We start from the raw sequence: 18,519 nt of genomic DNA, 5'->3' as shown, positions 1-18,519 counted from the left end.
GCGGCCAAGGTGCCAGAGGGCAAGGGCTTTGTGGATAACTCCATCGGGCGTATGATCATCCTGCGGTTTGATGACATCCACGCTATGATGAACCTTCATCCGCTGCACTACACCTTCGTTCGGCTATTTTCGCTGAGTATGGAGATGCGGATCATTCGCGACAAGACCCCGGACATCATGATAGTCGACCCCTTCTACATGCGTGCCAAGATCTTGGGCAGCGCTGGGGACCGGCAAGTCGTGAGTTCTTACCTCGAAGGCGTCATTCTGGCAAACCAAGATAAGGATAACTTCCTCGTGCCTTACTTTCCCGAGTAAGTCCTCCCCTCAACCGGCCCGTAACATATGAATTCTTAGATTTCAATCGTTTTTCTTTTAACATTCCGTGTTTTCTGCAGTGACACACATTGCACGCTCATCCTCCTAAGCCCCAAATATTCCATGGCCACGTATTTCGACCCGGACCGTCAGTCGAACGTAGACTACACAAATGTCAAGAAGGTTCTTGATGATGTTCTCCCCGGCTACGCCAAATCTGGAGGCACCTTCACCAGGCCTATTCGTAAGTACGGCAAGCACGTGTTCTCCCACAATACGATGTTCTCCTGCGTCAAGCAGCTGCCTGGCGGTCAGAAGGGTGCCTACTACGCCATCCATCACATGCGGGCGATCGTACGGGACCATCATCAACTTCTGCTACCGAGTAAACTCAAAGATTGGGCCGCGAGCGTGTCGGCAATACAGGACGCGGACATCAGACAAGAATTCTTTCGCATCCAGTCGGAGTTTGCGGAAATCATCCATCAAGATGTCCTTCGTACCTCGGGGCAGTTCTACCTCAGAAATCAACCGTCCAACAGTGACATCGACACAATGCTACAAATGCAGGCTAACAACGCCCGTTCTTTCATGACTCCCATGATAGACGGCGGCTTCATCCACGCTCCGGTCCCTTGAGTCGAGTCGAAAGCAGTGATGCTGTGTCTAGTTCTGAAACATCGATTGGCTCATGTTGTAATTAAACTTTAATGAACTTGTAGTATGTCTCTTTGGTTTCGAGAGTCGTTCAACTTAGATGTAATCGATGCTATTAATGTCTTGCTTTTCTCTTCCGATCATTCTGTTGCATACTTATATATTGCTTATGTATTGTCTGTGAATTGCGATGCCGTCGTATGTCGTGTACAAGGGTAAGGTTCCCAGAGTCTACGACGATTGGGAGGAGTGTCGGAGACAGGTTCACCGATTCAGCGGTAACAGTTACAAAGGGTACACCACTAGGGCCGAGGCCGAATCTAGATACGCCCGCTATCTAGCGGGAGAGGGGAGGGAGCGTTGGAGGAACCGGATGAAGACGAGTTTCATCGTGATGATGCTCATCGTGATGACCGCAGCTCTCTTCTATGTGATGGTAGTTTAGATGATCGATATCGACTTGTAATGTGAAGCTCGCTACTCGCGGTCTCGAGACTTGTAATATAATGTTCTATCGTTGTTCGGTCTTTTCAATTCGGAGACTAATATGATGAATTGTATTCAGAGACTAATATGATGAATTGTATTCAGAGAGTAATCTTCTATTGTATTCGATGAATCTGTTATTGATGTGTGCTGTCTATATTTTGTCCAATTATACATTTTGTAACCTGTGCAAAAAACAGAAAAAAATAAAAAAAAACTAATATTCATACTAATGGCGCATCACATCACAGTGCGCCATTAGTATGCCAAAGGATACTAATAGCGCATCATTAAACAGTGCGCCATTAGTATGCCGAAGTTACTAATGGCGCATCTTGCTGTTATGCGCCATTAGATGCCAAAGCACCTGGGTATACATGCCCCCCTGGGAGGCATACTAATGGCGCACTGTTGTATATACTAATGGCACATCCTGTGGTGCGCTATTAGTATACCAGATACTAATGGCGCACCAGTGGTGCGCCATTAGTAAAATATACTAATGGCGTGGCACTAATGGCACACCACTAATGTGCCATTAATAGCCAAATTAGGTGTGCCATTAGTAGGCATTTTCCTAGTAGTGTAATCTCGCCCTGGTTTCATAATTGTATCACGGAGCAAAGGGAATGGTCGTAAACAAAGTTTCGCTCGAGAACTTCGTAAATATGCAGAAGTTAATAAGGGCGTCGAGATCCCGTATTGACCGAAAGGGGTTTCAGGTCATGTCCACTTATTTCTGAACCTATAGAGCCACACACACTTAACGAGTTTTTGTCCTAAGTACCGGAGAAATTAATGAGAAATGAGTTAAAAGTGCACCAAAAGAGTTTTGGATAGTTCCAAAATTATTTTGAATAGTTCTAGAAGAGTTCTGGGAATTCCAGAAAGGTATAACAGGATTTCGGAAAGTCCGGATCTACCTATGAAAAGTTTTCTGGGTCATCAGAATGGGTTTCAGAGACATCCAAAAAATCCAGGATTTTATTTTGGAAGAAAAATGTGAAGGACCATGATGAGATGACGGCCTCTGGTGGGCCCACGAGGGCCCACATGGGGAACATGGGCTTTGACAGGCCCTAGGCTGAATTGGAAGGGAAAGGAATCCTTTTCTCTTCCACCAAGTGGAAGAGGAGAAGGATCCCCCCTCCTTGGGGCATCACCTCCTCCTTCTCCCACCTATATATATGTGGGGATGCCTCTCTCTTTAGACACATCAAATCCAAGGGCCTCTCTCCGCATAGCTTCATGTTCTCCCAATCTAATTGGCCTAAGTGTTTAGGCTTCAAATTAGAGTGGCGCTAATCTCGGTCTAGTTTTTCTAAGGTAATTATACTCCTAATTAGAAGAGAAGCGCCTCTACTCTCTCTCTCTCTCTCTCTCTCTCTCTCTCTCGTTTTTCTCACAGTTCTTCTTAGACGTCGAACCTCTGCTGGACTACTACCACGGAATGCATGGAACTCAAAGTGGTCGTCTAATTTGACTCTCGTCTCGGAGAACAATTCTTCCAGCTAGTAGGTGTAACCTATCTACGTGTATCGGCGGGATCGTCTCGCTGCACCAACTTGTTATTGCTTCTGCTACTTTGCAACGTTGGTGAGTTTGATCGTTACTGCCATCTTCACAGTGTTCCTGGGTGTGATTGTGTAGGATAAGTTTTTTATTGCATAGCACATTCCCCAACAGTGGCATCATGAGAAAATCTTTGAGTATATGCAAGTACAATTAGGGCATATGGTGACGTGTGGCATTATGCATCTGTGCCGGGTGATTACATCTGTTCTATTTACTGGATGTTCATGTTACCCCTTGAAAGTGTGTTATATCGACTAGAGGGGGGTGAATAGGCGATTTTTATGAATTCTTCACTAAGGAATTTGCTGGTGAGGAAATTCCTAAATGAAGAACGACTTGCAGCGGAATAAGTACTCAAAAGTAAACATAGCAGAACACACGCATAGTCATCATGATGAAACGAAGACCAGCACAGAGTACAGAAAGCGTAAGCACAGGATAACACAAGATGAAGACGGACAGACTGAAGAAATTGAACCGAGGAAATTGAGAAATTCTTCAGTCAAATTCTTCAAACAGATATGAACAAGCACACAACAACAGTTATGAGGAAATGAAAGAGTTGAGGAAATAGAACCAGTAAGCTCGGTGAAGACAATAATTTGGTAGACCAGTTCCAACTGCTGTCTCAGTTGTACATCTGGTTGGAGCGGCTGAGTATTTAAACTCGAGGACACCCAGTCCCGGACACACAGTCCTCACCGTATTCTCCTTGAGCTAAAGTCACACAAACCTCGCCCAATCACTCGTGGTAAGTCTTCAGGTGACTTCCGGACCTTCACAAGCTCGGTCACTCGGCGATCCACAATTCCTCTTGGATGCTCTAGACCTTGACGCCTAACCGTCTGGAAGAAGCATAGTCTTCAAAGGAAACAAGCGCCGGATCCACGTAGGATCAATCTCTTCAGTGATGCTCAATCACTTTGGGGTTTTGTAGGTTTGGGTTTGGGTTTGGGTTTTCCTCACTTGATGATTTTCGCTCAAAGTCCTCTGAGGATGGGTTGCTCTCAAATGACAAGTGTCAGTTTCCCTCGGAGCAGCCAACCAGCTAGTGGTTGTAGGGGGCGACTATTTATAGGCTAGGGAATAGCCCGACATGATAAAACATAAATGCCCTTGTCTGATATGACCATTAGGTGGGTAGATATTTTGGGACAGCTGGCGCGTAGCACAACAACGGTCGGAATATTTGACTCTCAAATACTTTAGGGCTATCATGTTCCTCACTATCTAGGCAATTCGCACTGGCGAATCCTAACTCCTCAGTTAGAACAAATTCCTCAGAGACCAGAAGAACTTCGTCTCTGTCACTGAAGAATGTGACTAAACTGTGTGAGATTTCCAATGGTTTCACTCGAAGGGATTGGTAGATTTAGGATTTTGAGTTGAGCATCACATGGAAATTTTTTCTTAGTATTTCCTCGACCCCCTTTAACAGTACGGTGTTTCCTACGACTCAAGAAAGAGAAAAAGAAACAGTAAAAACAAGAGTCTTCACGCTTCATGTTCCTCGAATGATTACCAAGTCTTCAAGGTCACACCAATTTCTTCACTTTCAAAGTCTTCAGAAAGTCTTCAGAATTCCAAAATCTTCAGTTGAAGAACTTCATTTTTAGGGGTCGACTTTCTCTGTAAATATCAAACTCCTCATAGACTTATAGACCTGTGTACACTCACAAACGCATCAGTCCCTTAACCTATAAGTCTTCAATACATCAAAATCACTAAAGGGCACTAGATGCACTTACACCCCTCTAATATCGCAAGGTTTTGATCTTGACACAACATGTTCAAGCTTAGTTACAAAGGTCAGGCTTGCTAAGGTCTGGCATCCATCGCAAAGCTTCAAATACTTCAGGTTTGTTCATAGGCAAGAAAGATAAACTTTGTGAAGGCGGAAGGGCAATGTAGATAATGGTATACACGAGGGTCATGTGTACTAACGAAGTTTAGTATGCAGCTCGAGATTTTTAATTAAATATCGTGTTTCATACACCTCGCAAGTTAAACTAACAACGTGAAGTGTCATGCTTATGGTGTGCAGGAAAAGTAAAATTTTGCCAACTTAACCATAGCAGCCACGGTAATTAGCAAAGCGATGAGAGGCGTATAACTCGTTTTTGCAGGAGGTTTGCATGTGATGTAGTATAAGCCTTTGATTATACAATATGTTTGTATGAGATGCGATATGTTGTACTAATTTTATCTTGGCCTACGAGCCATAGTACGGCATGATGAATGGAGCCATATGATTGTCTTTTCTATTTTAGTTGACCTGCATGTCAACCTTGATGACTTTTAAGAAGACAACATTTTGTGACGGTGGACCTCGACGCAAAAGCCGGACGCGGAGAAGGAGTTCTATGGTGCGGGAAAAGGATGAAGATGATCACGGAGAACCTTGTGGACTACTTCATGAGAAAAGGGCTATACCACGGGAAAATTCGATTCTGAGCCCGGGCTTAGATGGTCCCGATATCTCTCCTGTTCGCTCGCATGTGGATCGGTGCCATTCAGCGTATTCAACGCAGTATTCGGGCTGGAGCAATCCAGAAAATTGAGGAAATGCTGACGCATTTAATGTAATTTTTTTTTGAGTCTAAACATGCTTTTCTTTATTCAGCCAATAAAGTTATAGGGATACAATTGAGGTCTGGTGGATTTATGAGCCACACATGGCGTCCATGATCCAGACCCAAGGCATGTCTAGCGAGGCTATGTGCCTCTATATTAGTCTCTCTTCCTTCAAAAGTGAAGGTACAAAGTTGAAACATCGTAGATGTCTCCCATATTTCCCTGACGACCGGACCGTACTCTCCTCCGGTGTTGTTCGTGATGTCCTGGACGACCCCCTTGCAATCAGATGCTATGACCACATGCGTAACACCAAGATCGTTTGCTAGTGCAAGACCTTCGCGACACGCCAGAGCTTCAAGGATAGCCGGACCAGAAATACCTCTGCAGCGAATGGCTGAAGCACCAAGAAACAAGCCAGTTGAATCCCTGCAAACTGCAGTAAACGCGCCGCCGTTTCCATGACGTGCCACAGCCCCATCCACTTTTATCTTCACACACCCAGGTTGCAGTAAACACATTTAATGTAACTGCAGGCGTTAAGTTGTCCACAGGCCAGGAAAATCGGCGCGGCCCATACATTTTCCTGTGCCAGGCTGAGCCGTCCCACTGCAGGACATCTTAACTGCCACACTATATGGCCCGTCCTCATCATCTTTCGCTCGGCGATTTCTCAGAAGAAGAAAAAAAAATCGCTCGGCTCGTCCCCCGCACCGAAACCTACGCAAGCTACAAGCTTATCCTCAAAAAAGAACCTACGCAAGCTTATCCAATTTTTAGATATTGCCCGAGTTTGACAAAAAAACAAAAGCATAAACAGCCGATAATCACCTTGCACACAGCTTTGCCTGCTTGCTCCGGTAGATACGTGGAGCTCCACGAGGTCGCCGACGCGCACACCACGAACGTGGACCCTTCAACAACCACTGGTGTTTACAAAACCTGTATGCGCAACACCAGATTTGACAAAACTTGTACCACTCGAACGCACCTGCACCTCCGGCCTTGCATCCTCCTCAGCGCCGGCAGCGCTCACACTCGTCTCACTTGCAGCTGTGCCATTTCAAGAATTATACTTTACTCGGTTTGAAATGCCTACCTCTGCCTACCAAAGCATCACCATGCCATTCAGTCTTATAGTGCCTGACCGATGGCAATGCCTGCACTTTTCCTGATGAATTTACATAACCTGCAATTCAAAATTTGAACCATACGGCGCACAAGCACCCCGCACTGACACTTGGACAATATGGTTAGCACCAGCGATGCCACATGTCCACAACACACACCGTGCCTAACATACAACATGTGATAGCAGTCTGCTATATCCCAACCATTTGCAAACCTACGGATTTTTTTCAGATCCGTCACACACAAGTTGAGATCAAAGATTCCTCAATAGCAAGGTACAGCCTCACGTCCCATACTGGAGGAACAAGCGTGGGGTACATATTTCTGAGTACATATTTCTCAGCTCACTGAAACACACCAGAAAACCGTCAGAGTACATGTTACACAATTATCACATTTGATTCTGAGTACATATTTCTTGAGTACAAGTCAGCTTGCCTACGGCTTATCTTGCCGCATATGTTCCTGAGCGTCCTCTTGGTGAACTGTACCTTCTCAACCGATCCAAAGAAACTTCCAATTATGCTATACACCTTACCAAGGATGACATTGTTTTCCCTTAGCTGCCTAATCAGGTCTTTCGTGTGAACATTGATGTGTTTGTGAGACGGCCAGTGCACCTTCACTATGATCGTGAGAAACATGAAATGATTGTGGCTCTCATTATGTTCTGTTATGTATCAACTGTTCTCAGGCGCACGTTGGAGCGATATCAAAGCGGGGCATTCGCACCTACACGACCTGCTGTTCTCTGCATCGGGCTTCCCCCGCAAGGGAATGAATAACACTGTCAAGGATCACACTAGTAAATCAATTGTACAACCTTACAGTTATGGGAAAAAGAAATTTCTCCATCCGATCCAAAATAAGTGCCACAGTAGTTCAGAACTATGACGCTTATTTTGGATCGGATGGAGCACTAATCAGAATTCGTTACACACCGAGCATCCACAAATGACCTCTTCCATTTATTTGGTCCTCTCGACATTCAACCTGCTTTTCCCATATCTTATTTCGAACCCAATCTCCCAAGAATACAAATTGTAGAAGTTTTGCACACGCCAAACTGAGCGAAAATAAGCCCTAGTTATAACTGCACTACACTCTTAGTTGGCTCCTCTGCATACTTGCCAGTATACTGCTCTAATGCACTCATCCTAGATGGACAAGGGCACAAGGCGTTCTGTCTGGTGGCGCACTCCCAAGCCATAACCTGAATTCACAAACAAGAACCCATCTAATTATGCCACCTCAAATTAGGGGAACCGCAGTTGGTTTGAAGCGCCGGCTGACCTGAGCTACATATGTGAACTAGCAAGTCCATTTTCATTGTATATTCATTACGACAACTAACTAGCAGAACACATAGCGCGTAGAACTGGAGGAAACTATCCCGGCAGTTGCAAAAAATAGGAAGAGCAAGGATTGACGGCGTACCACTTTGTCAAACCCGGAGCCTCGGGGTTCACCCTGTCCGTCGATTCAGCAGACCTTGTCGGAGAAGATTGGCGTCGCCGGCGATTTTTTCTGCCCGCAACCTGAGGTGGCATTTGAGTAGGCCGGAGCAGCAGACGTGACACCAGCTCGCGGGAGCGCCGCCAGAGGACCGGATCTAGAGGATCTAAGCTGTCGGCAAACTCCCCACGGAGCGGAAACCTGCAGGTTAGTAAGGGCCGCCGGACTCAGCGTCAGTCATCGCCTCTGTCCTGGGGCAAATAAATCCTTGAATTCGCTAGATATCCATTCGGGCCGGATTCAGTTACCTGTAACCTGTCTACGACATCAAGAAGGAACTCGAGCCCAGCGTATTCCGGTGCTCACCGGCCGGAGCTACCGCAGCTCGCCTCAAACTGCTGGATTTGGGCAAGCCGTCCGCGGCGGCGGCAGGCTTCATGTAGACAAGGGCTTGGGTTTGGTGGCGACCACTCTCGAGCCGGACATGGGCGACTTTCACCACACGCACAGGACGTTCAGTACGTGCCGCGATTACTCGTGAACTGGTCTACGGCTCAGCCAAAAAGTAGACGTTCTGGTCCACGGACCAGGAAAATCACGCGCGGACGGACGTCCAGCCATACGTGCCGGGGCCACTGGTGGGACTGTTCCAAGCTGTATATGCGTCGTATCCTCTATTTCCGCTGCTTTTGCGCAGACACGCCAGCGCATGTTTCCCGAATCCCGATTCCTGAGCCAACGCCAGCGATTTCGGGTGCAGCTGGGCTCGAGCGCCGAATTGCCGCGTCCTATACCACGTCACTGTATTATTAACTGCATGTGATGTTAATCTCTTTTCATGCACCTTGATTGCATGGTAGCCGTTTATTAGGGTGATCTCTCATTGAAAATATCAAGTTGATTGTGTTCATCCAGTTGTAGAACCGTCTAAAATACGTATTGCTTCGATTACGCCATGTCACATGGCTATATATGTGAAGGGTATAAGACAGGCATGAACGGTTCATGTTGCAAGTACATTTCATTATCTTGACGAGATACCAAGACGGTCTTAGAAAGGCGATTAGGCCTGTTCACAAAAAAAGAAAAGAAAAGGAATGCTTACACTTTTCGATGAACATAATGCTTTAGAGCTAGGTGTTCTTGCAGCAAAGTACATGCACCGATCTTATCAGACAGGATTTTGTTTTTGATTCGTCAAGTATTTATTTCACGCTTAGGAACAGAGGAATTGTATCACTAATCATTACGTATATAGTCTAATATGAATATATGATAAAAGAATATCAATTACTTAATCTGCTGCACATATATGCATGGCTTGTTCATCAACAATGTACAATCAACAAGACATACACGCACACTTGGATGCAAATTCCGCACTTTCCTTCACACACACGGACACTCGGTCCTCACGTGCAACGACGCCGTCGGCGGGGCAGGGCATGCCACTTCCATGTCGTCGCCGAACAGCTCCTCCCATGTGCATTGGAAGCTGCCGTCATCCTCCTCCACCGTCTCGACGCCTTGGTGGACGTCGCCATGTTTGCCGGCCAAGGACTCCTCCAATGCACAGTCGCTGCCATGCTCGGCCGCCTTAGTATTTCCCTGGAGCGTCAGTCCTAATTCTGGAAGCATGTCCGTGAAAAACCCGCCTGGATCCACGCTGCCGTCGTCCACTACTCCGGGGGGCAACGTCTCGTCGTCTTGGCCGGACATGAACGAACGCTCGAACTCCCGAAGCGTCCCGCCGGCGGCATCTTGTTGTTGGATGGTCATTTCTTGGCGGCGTGGGGTTTTGGGACGTGGAGCCTCTGGATGTTGGACCTCGGCGGCCGCCTTCCTCTTCTTCTTGGAACCAGGGGCGTTGATTACCGACGCGTACGTAATCTCCCTCTTGTGGGTTGAGACGTAGATCTTGCATAGGACCATTCCGGCCGCACCGTCTTGTTCGTCCTCGTGGTCGAGGCCGTACTCCTTCATGCACCACCCAACCCTGGTTCTGGCTGCTCCAGGCCTCTTGATCCCAAAGGAAAGATGGTCGATGAGGCCGACCCGTTTACCTTGAGTGTCTAGCACGGGATGGCTCTTCTCGGAGTGCCAGTTGTAACCCTCGTCGTCGTCGACAACGCGCTGTCGCCTCCCGCTGCGGCCACCTTTGGTCTTGTGACGACGGACCGGTGAGAAGAAGTACCACACGCCTCCTTTCCCGTCGTCCTTGTCGGAGCCAGGCGCGTGGGCACGGTTCTCGATGAGGTCCCCGGGTGGCGCGGAGTAGACGTCGTCTTCGTGGATGAAGCTGCTGAAGCGGCCGCGGTCTGCTCCGGCGATCTTCTGACGGAGGAACTGGTTGATGAGCTCGTGATCCTGGGGACTGAAGGTGGAGCCGACGGGAAAGAGCTCGTCATGGCCGGCCATATTGAATCGCCTTCCCTTGATGAGAGCTAGCTAGGGGACGTACTTCTCGTCGCCTTGATCGGAAGGAACTAGCTATGGAAGGTCCGTAGGTGTGCAACCCTAGCTAGGTAGGTATATATGGATGGATCGCGACACAGGGCTATGTACGTGCCTTCCTTGATCAATACACTACTAGAGTGCTTCGGACTCAGGAGCGTCTTCAGTTCGTATACGGATTGCTAGCGTACGCATCTAGTGTATATACGGTCCGTAAGGTGTATTGTATATACGGTACTTCTCTCCTTGTATCGTAAGCGTAGAACGACCGCAAGCTGAGATTCAGCTCTTGGAAACGCACGCGAGTCTCCATCCATGCACTGCACGATCTCTCTGTCAAGCGGACACAAACGATCGATCTAATCCAATGGATCTCTCTCTGTCAAATGCACGGCTCGCCACGCAAACATCGATCTAATCATCCTTAATTAATTGTGCTTCCCGTCTTCAGTTCGTATCCTAATTGCTAGCGCAGTTCATGTTTCTAAGGGATTGGGTTTGCAATTGCATGCGACGTCCATGTTCAACTCGAGCCCTGCTCCCGTGCTCCCCCCTAACCTAATTTCCGAGGGGCATTTCTGTCCCCGCGAGTTTGGTTTTTTCCTGGCCCGCCGTATCCCAGATCCAAGCCCTGTCTAGCCCTGTCTAGCCCTGTATAACCCAGACCGTATACATACAATACCCTGGTCCGGAAAAAAAAACATCACATGACCCCACGACCACGTAGGACCTGCCGATTCAATCATTCACGCAGCTCCATCAATCTTGCGAGCATTCACCCAACTTCATAATTCACGCGGTAGATCTCCAGCGGCGCGTGGCTATCTCGTCGCCGGCGATCTCGTCGGACAGCGGGCGCGGCAACGTCGTGAATCTCCAGCGCTCACAGGTACCGCATCCCGCATCCCCCCGCACCCCTCTAGTCTCGCTCGCGGCAACATCGAACGAACTGCCGCCGTCAGAGGTAGTGGTTAACTTAGCAGGGCGGGTAACCTACCTACCCGGCGGCGCATGCGATCGTGGATCTTGTTCTAGTAGTGTTGCTTCTTGTGATCTGGGTTTCTTCAGTGTAGGGTTCACGTAGCGTCGGTTGCCGCCGGCTATGTCCACCAGGACTACCGTTATTTGATGTGGCGGCTAACCTAGGTATCCGACGGCAGAAGTAATCATAGATCTAGCTAGGTTTTGTAGTGCTGCTCCTCGCGATTGAAAGTGATCACGACGGGTGCCGTGGCCATCTTCCTGACTTGGTTTGGCAGATTTGAACAGCCTCAGTTGGGGTTGTTTACATAACATCCGTGATCGTGTGCCATGTGTTGATATTTCATCATTGATAATGTTTTCACATGTGCTGATACATATTATTTGTTGTAGGAAATTGCGGACGAGGAGTTAACTGATATGATGGTAGACAAGGAGTTTGGAGAACTGATGAAAGACTGGATAGAAGATTGGTAAGATGATGAAAATTCAGATCTTGGAGATCAGTCAAAGAATGGGAACGAATGGGAAATTTTAATGTGAGTGGCATTATCATGTTGTAATTTTTTTGGTGCCATCCGTCAACATTATATTTTTGTGTTGAAAATTTTTAGATGGATGAGCATGATGATGGTCAGGAAAACAATTCGGAGCACTCAAATGAAGATTACATTAGTCAGGTACGTAAGTGAAAAAAGTTATAGGCATTCAAATTGAATTCATTCTGGAATATTATATGATAAGTAATTATGTATTTGTGTTGTACTTTTCAGTTCATTTCCGAATGTCATAATGCGTACGACTATTACGGTGAATCCGACGCGGAGACAGGCCTTAACGACGAATCATTAGATGCACCTGATTCTGGGGATTCGCAGTCGTCGGTCATCATGAGTGAGGTATTTGTGTAATCAATGTTTTATGAAAGTAATGTTAAAGCATAGAAAACTGGTTTCATGGCTATGTTTTGATTGTGTAGGTGACAGAAGATGGTGGGGCAAAGAATGTCCAAGATACTGCCAGTGCAGATGATAAGAGGGATATGTTCATGCAGATAATGGACATGACTTTTGTGACTCACAATGTTGCGTATGATTTCTACAACAGCTATGCTAGAGTTAATGATTTCAGCATTAGAAAGAATAAGGTCAGGTATAGCAAAACCGAGTCACATCATATGCGTTATAGGCGGTTGTTTGTTCCAGACAAGGGAAATGTGACAGCAAGTTGCTAACCGAGGAAGGACACAGCCGCAGGCTCAGAGCCGAGACACGCTGCTTTTGGGAAGCACACTTGACCGTCAAGCTTGACCAAAAGTGTGGGGTTTGGTACGTTGCAAGTTTTGAGGACAAGCATAGCCATATGTTGGCAGGACCGGACGAGGTACCTTTTCTTTGGTCCCACAGAAAAATCAAAGAGTTCCAGAAGCATGAGATAATGTCCATGTGAGCTGCAGGGATTAGAATTCATGACATGATGGATTCCCTCATCAGCAAACATGTATGGTATGGCGGTGTTGGTTTTACCAGGCGTGAAATATACAACCTTTGCGCCAGGGAGAAGAGGAAGCTGCTTTCAAAAGGTGATGTTGCCACAGCCATAGGCATCATGGCCAGTAGGAAACAGAGGGATCCTAGCTTCTTTTTCGAGTACATGCTAGATAAGGAAGGACACTTGAATAGGATGTTCTGGTGTGACTCCCAGTCTCGTCATGACTATGAGGACTTCGGCGACGTGGTTGTATTTGACAACACGTACAAGATGAACCGCTATGGTATGCCATTCATACCTTTTGTTGGTCTTATCAATCACCGGAAGACCACTGTTTTTGGTTGTGCCATAGTTTCGGACGAGACCGAACAGACATACGTGTGGCTGCTGCAGACTTTTTTGAGGTCCATGTGTCAAAAAATGCCGACGAGTGTAATCACAGACGCCGACGCTACGATGATCAAGGCAATTCGTGAAGTCTTGCCAGACATGTGGCACCGTATATGTACGTGTCATATAGAAAAAAAATATGAAGATTCACCTCAGTCACAAGTCCTTGAAGGAGTTCCGAACTCTTCTATACTACAGCACGTCCACGGCCACGTTTGAGGAGAGATGGCACGCGTTTACCAAAAGATGACAGTCGGAAAAAACTGTAACATGGTTGAGACGGATGTATAAGAAGAGGAGACTGTGGGCCGCGGCTTATCTGATAGAGGGGTTTTGGCTTGGCATGAAAAGCAACCAGCGGAGTGAAAGCCTGAACTCATGCCTTCACCTCCACCTAGATTGTGAAATGACCCTGGAGGATATGATTTTGCATTATGAGAACGCCGTTGTACGTATCCGTGAAAACAAGGCGCAAGATGACTGCACGGCCTCACAGAGTTTACCGGTGCTAGTTACTAGCTCGAGGGAACTTGAGATAGCTGCTTCTCACGTCTTCACTCCAGCAAACTTCTATATGTTGCAAGATGATCTTAGAAAAATTGACGGCATGGAGATTGTAGAAATTAATCTGGGAGACGGATCACAGCAGTACATCGTGGCCTGGAAGAATAACCAGAATAGCCGTTTTTGAGTGGAGTATACACCAGTAAATTCCGCAAAACCTATATGGTGCAACTGCAGAAGAATGATTCGAAAGGGTCTACCTTGCAAGCACATATTCCACGTACTGAAGTACTTGAACATATCTGAAATACCAAAGTGTTTAGTTCATGTTCGGTTCACGAAACAAGCAAGGTTGGGACTGCCTGCGAGGCGCACAAGCGATCTGTTGGGATTTGGTTGGACTGGGGCACAGGAAAGAATGAAATATAGCCAGGTCAGTGTGTTAGCGTCAGAAGCTATGCATGCGGCATGCAAACACCCAGCTTTGTGGGATCAGTTACAGGATAGTTTGAAGGCTGTGATAGCTAAGAGTCATGAGTATGATCTGCTACAGAAAAATTTGAGCAAGAATACAAATGACTTCAATAAGTGTGCAGTTGAATATGTAGACGATGGTGAAGGCAACATGGTCGCAGTTAAAGATCCTATGAAAGTGTCAAGCAAAGGTGCAAAAAAGGTAGATGAGAACCGCCCTGTCTCGAAAAATGGTAGACCACTCTATTTTGATGAGTTGAAAACCCGGTGCGGCGCTTGCAAATTGCTAGGACACACTAAACCTAGCAAGAAATGCAAACTAAATCAGAAGTAAGTGTTTGTATGCATTGTGGATTATTGAAAAATTTATCATTCATTAATTGATCTTGTCTTTTATGATGTGCAGAAAAGTGGAGAAGGAAGAAGAGTAGAACACTTGCTTCAATTTTTTACGGATGAATCGAGTGAATAGGACAGTATATCCTTTTCACATTATGGCATCAAATTTAGTTCGACACTTAACATCGTGTTTGGTTCCTAAATATTGTAGCAACTCGACCGGCACTTTGTTTACTGGGAGTGTCAACCTTTTACATCTCTAAATAAACAACAAAATCCGACCTAAATACATGGTAGAAAGAATATTGTACATTTTCCCTCCCCACGTCCTAACTGCCATTAAATAAGTAACTTACCACTCCCCACCACAGATTCACCCACCTACCTCGCGCGCCGGTTCGAACTCCCCTCTTATCCCCACCTACAGTAGATCGAGAAAACCCTCGCCGGCGACCGTTGCAGCCGCCTCCATGGAGAAAAGCCCCGGCTGGCAGGGAGCAATGATGGAGCTCGCCGGCGATGACGAGGGGTGGCGCGCGCAGTTGACAGAGGTGTGCGGCTGGTTCCCCAGCACAGAGATGTTGGTCAACCACGCGCGTGGCCTCGTCAAAGTCCTCACGGACGCCGTGAAGAAGCACGCCTTCCCCTACGGCCACGGTGTCCCGCCGGCTATCCTCCTCGTCTGGGCAATGCGAGAGGCCACGCTAAGCGACTCCCCTGTTCAGCGTGCAAGGTGGTGGATGTACCGCTCCACCACCATGACGCTGCGGCCAGATCCACCATGTGTCGCATCGAGGGCGGAGCGCGTCGACGTCGAGCTCGCTCTCCCTGCGCCCATCAGCCAGGACTACCAGGTCCGCCACGTGCCGAAGCCAGTCCTACCATTGGGCTCTGACGTCGTGGAGGACGACGTGGACGAGGTACTACTCATCCCTGATGACCATGAGGAGGACGAGGAGGACGCCGTGCAGATGGTAGCGCCGGTCGCCGTCGAGGGTGGCAAGACAATGCCCATCGACGTCGATCTCCTTCCCCTCCACCCTGACATAGTGAAGGTGGAAGAAGAGGAGGTGGCTCAGGATCCGGTGGCGCAGCTTTTGAACAAGACGGCGGTCAAGAAGAAGGCTTCTCCGTGTGTGGTGCGCCCCTCACGCCGCCTCAAATTTCTGAAGAAGTGGAGATGGGCACAGTTGCTGAAGGAGGAGGAAGTTGCTGGTTATCTTAAGTTAGGTATGCTGTTATATGTTTCAGCATATAAGTTAGCATTATTTTGGGCTTGATGTTGGTTAGGTATGCTTTTATATGTAAGCATATAAGTTATGCAATCGGTACGGTTTCGTCGGGTTCTTTGTGGCTGAAGAACTGAATATCTACTGCTCACCCTAAGTGTCAAGTTCAATTAAATTTCAGAATATTGAATATGTACTGTTGTTTTGCTTCAGTGTTGCATCAAAGGTATAGGTGCTGCTAGATGTTGCTCCTATGTTGCAACAAGACAATGAACTGGGTTGCTGCACAAATCAGTAGTGTTGCTATGTGATGTGCCCATGTGCATCACTTACCAAATATAGAACATGCCAAAAGTGCAGTGTCTGCCAAATGTAGAACATGCCAAAAGTGCATTATCTACCAATCATGATGGCCCCATGTTATTTCTGCTGCAATATCTATTACACTTTGCCCATAAACTGAATAGCAAATAATTAATCAGCAATTCATCATGTCAATTACAATGATGTCAATAACTTTATGAACAATCTACTTGGTAACTATGAACAATCATAATGACAAGCAGGCCAAGATACAGAAGACTTCCAAATCCTAAAATCCTATCCCTATAGAGCAATATTTCCTTGTGCATCTTAACCATTGCCCTCTTTTCTTTCTCATTCCTTTTAATTTCAGCTTCATATTCTGTAATCTTAGTCTCCAGTTTCTTGTTCTTCATGGCAAGATACTTAATGACTGACTTTGCTTTGCTATCCCACTCCCCATCAACCCATTAAACATACTCAGAAGTGATATTATCCTAAATAAATCATGAGCAATTCAAGTCAATTTATAACTGAACTTGTCAGTGCAAGTGTTAAACACTTAACTTTTTTGCACCTTGACCGCAGTAGCAGTACTAGTTTGAAGATCATACTCAGTAGACTAACCTCGAACACACATCCCACTAATGCGCTGTCAAAATTGTCTGCATTTATGCAGACACGGCCACCCGAAGTTTCCTGATGACCAAATAGATGGAGCTTGTAAGGGCCACAGGTCATGATTTGTGGGCGACGATGCTGGGATGTAAAGAACAACGGTAAAGAACTTACCTTTTTGCCACCAAAGTGTAGCACTGAAGAAACCCTAGCCGTCGGTTCTCCCAGCCCTCCGCCCTCCGCCGCCCGTGAAACCCCCTCCCCTGTTCCACTCGATCCGCCGCCGTTGCCTCCTGTTCCACTCGATCCGCCGCCACTGCCTCCTGTTCCACTGAATTCGCCCCACCTACTTCCAGGACCCAGGGTTCGACCTAACTTGCGGTCGCCACCGCTCTTCTCGCCGCAGCTGCCACCGTCCGACGCCCAGCTCGCTGTCATGCTTTCGCCGTCGAGATTTGGAGGCGCAAATGGAGAGAGAGGGCAAGGGATTTGGAAGGGAAACGAGAAAAGGGGAAAGATCGATGTGAACCTGGCAAAATGGGCTTATGTACCGCTGCCGGCATGATAGGCCGCCTGTGGGGCCCCTCACGTGGTTAGATGGGCCATGCCTGACATCATGGTGAGTACAGAAAAAATTAATTATACGTACAATAAAAAATACGATGGGTTTGTAAAATAAAATAGAAAAACATGATGCCTGGTAACACGCGATAGAGCCAACGAGCCGACATGACTAATTTTCATCTGTGTAATACGTTTTGGCTCGATATATTTACATAGCTAACATGACTACTTTTCATAATCATCTGATGGGGGGAATTACCAGGAGTTTTGGAAGATGATGACATGCAGATAGCTAAGGCAGAAGGCTAAGTTTGATAGAGTTTTAAAAAAAGTAAAGAATGTGAAAATTTTAATATGAAACTTCGGAGAGCAGTTGAAGAGAAAAATAGAATGCGAATACTATGAATGTGATAAATACAATTATAAAAAATTGGAGAATGAGAAAAATATTAAGCAAGAACAATTGATAGTTGAAGGCAAAACTTTATTGGTACGACCAAATTATCTTCTCGGAGCGAATTGTATGACCGAATTGTCTGGTACGACCCTATTGTCTGACAGACACATACACATGTATGTGTCACAATATTCAAGATGCCCTGTTTATTACATAACAATGATAGAAACCCTAAGATAATCATGTCGTCGAAACCTTCGACCGGACTAAATCCAAACACTAAAACTTGACTCTTGCATGCCGCATGAATTCTTCAGGCGCGCCTTTTCCTTGCGATTTCGCGAATTTTGTTCTTCACACACTCCATCGTGTTCGAAGGTGACATAATCAACTCGGCGACGAAACGTCTTCTCCTTGCGTCAATGGTGGCCTGCAAAAAATGACATACAGGTTACATGAACCGAATTTTGTACACGACCATACTAGCTAGTCTACAAACATAAATAACATCATACCTGTGAAAAATCGCGGGTCATTCGGTCCCCGTCCCAATGCTCTAGACATTCTGTGACAAAAAGG

At 46.6% G+C, this 18,519-nt stretch overlaps 1 pseudogene; it reads right to left on the bottom strand.

The window, feature by feature from the left end:
- Nucleotides 1-9,585: 9,585 nt before the first annotated feature.
- LOC119285862 lies at nt 9,586-10,604 on the bottom strand (annotated as a pseudogene).
- Nucleotides 10,605-18,519: the final 7,915 nt, after the last annotated feature.

Source organism: Triticum dicoccoides, chromosome 4A (genome assembly GCF_002162155.2).
Source record: "Triticum dicoccoides isolate Atlit2015 ecotype Zavitan chromosome 4A, WEW_v2.0, whole genome shotgun sequence".
Lineage (NCBI taxonomy): Eukaryota > Viridiplantae > Streptophyta > Magnoliopsida > Poales > Poaceae > Triticum > Triticum dicoccoides.
The sequence above is the reverse complement of the archived record's forward strand: the minus strand, read 5'-3'. Positions and strand labels throughout refer to the sequence as shown.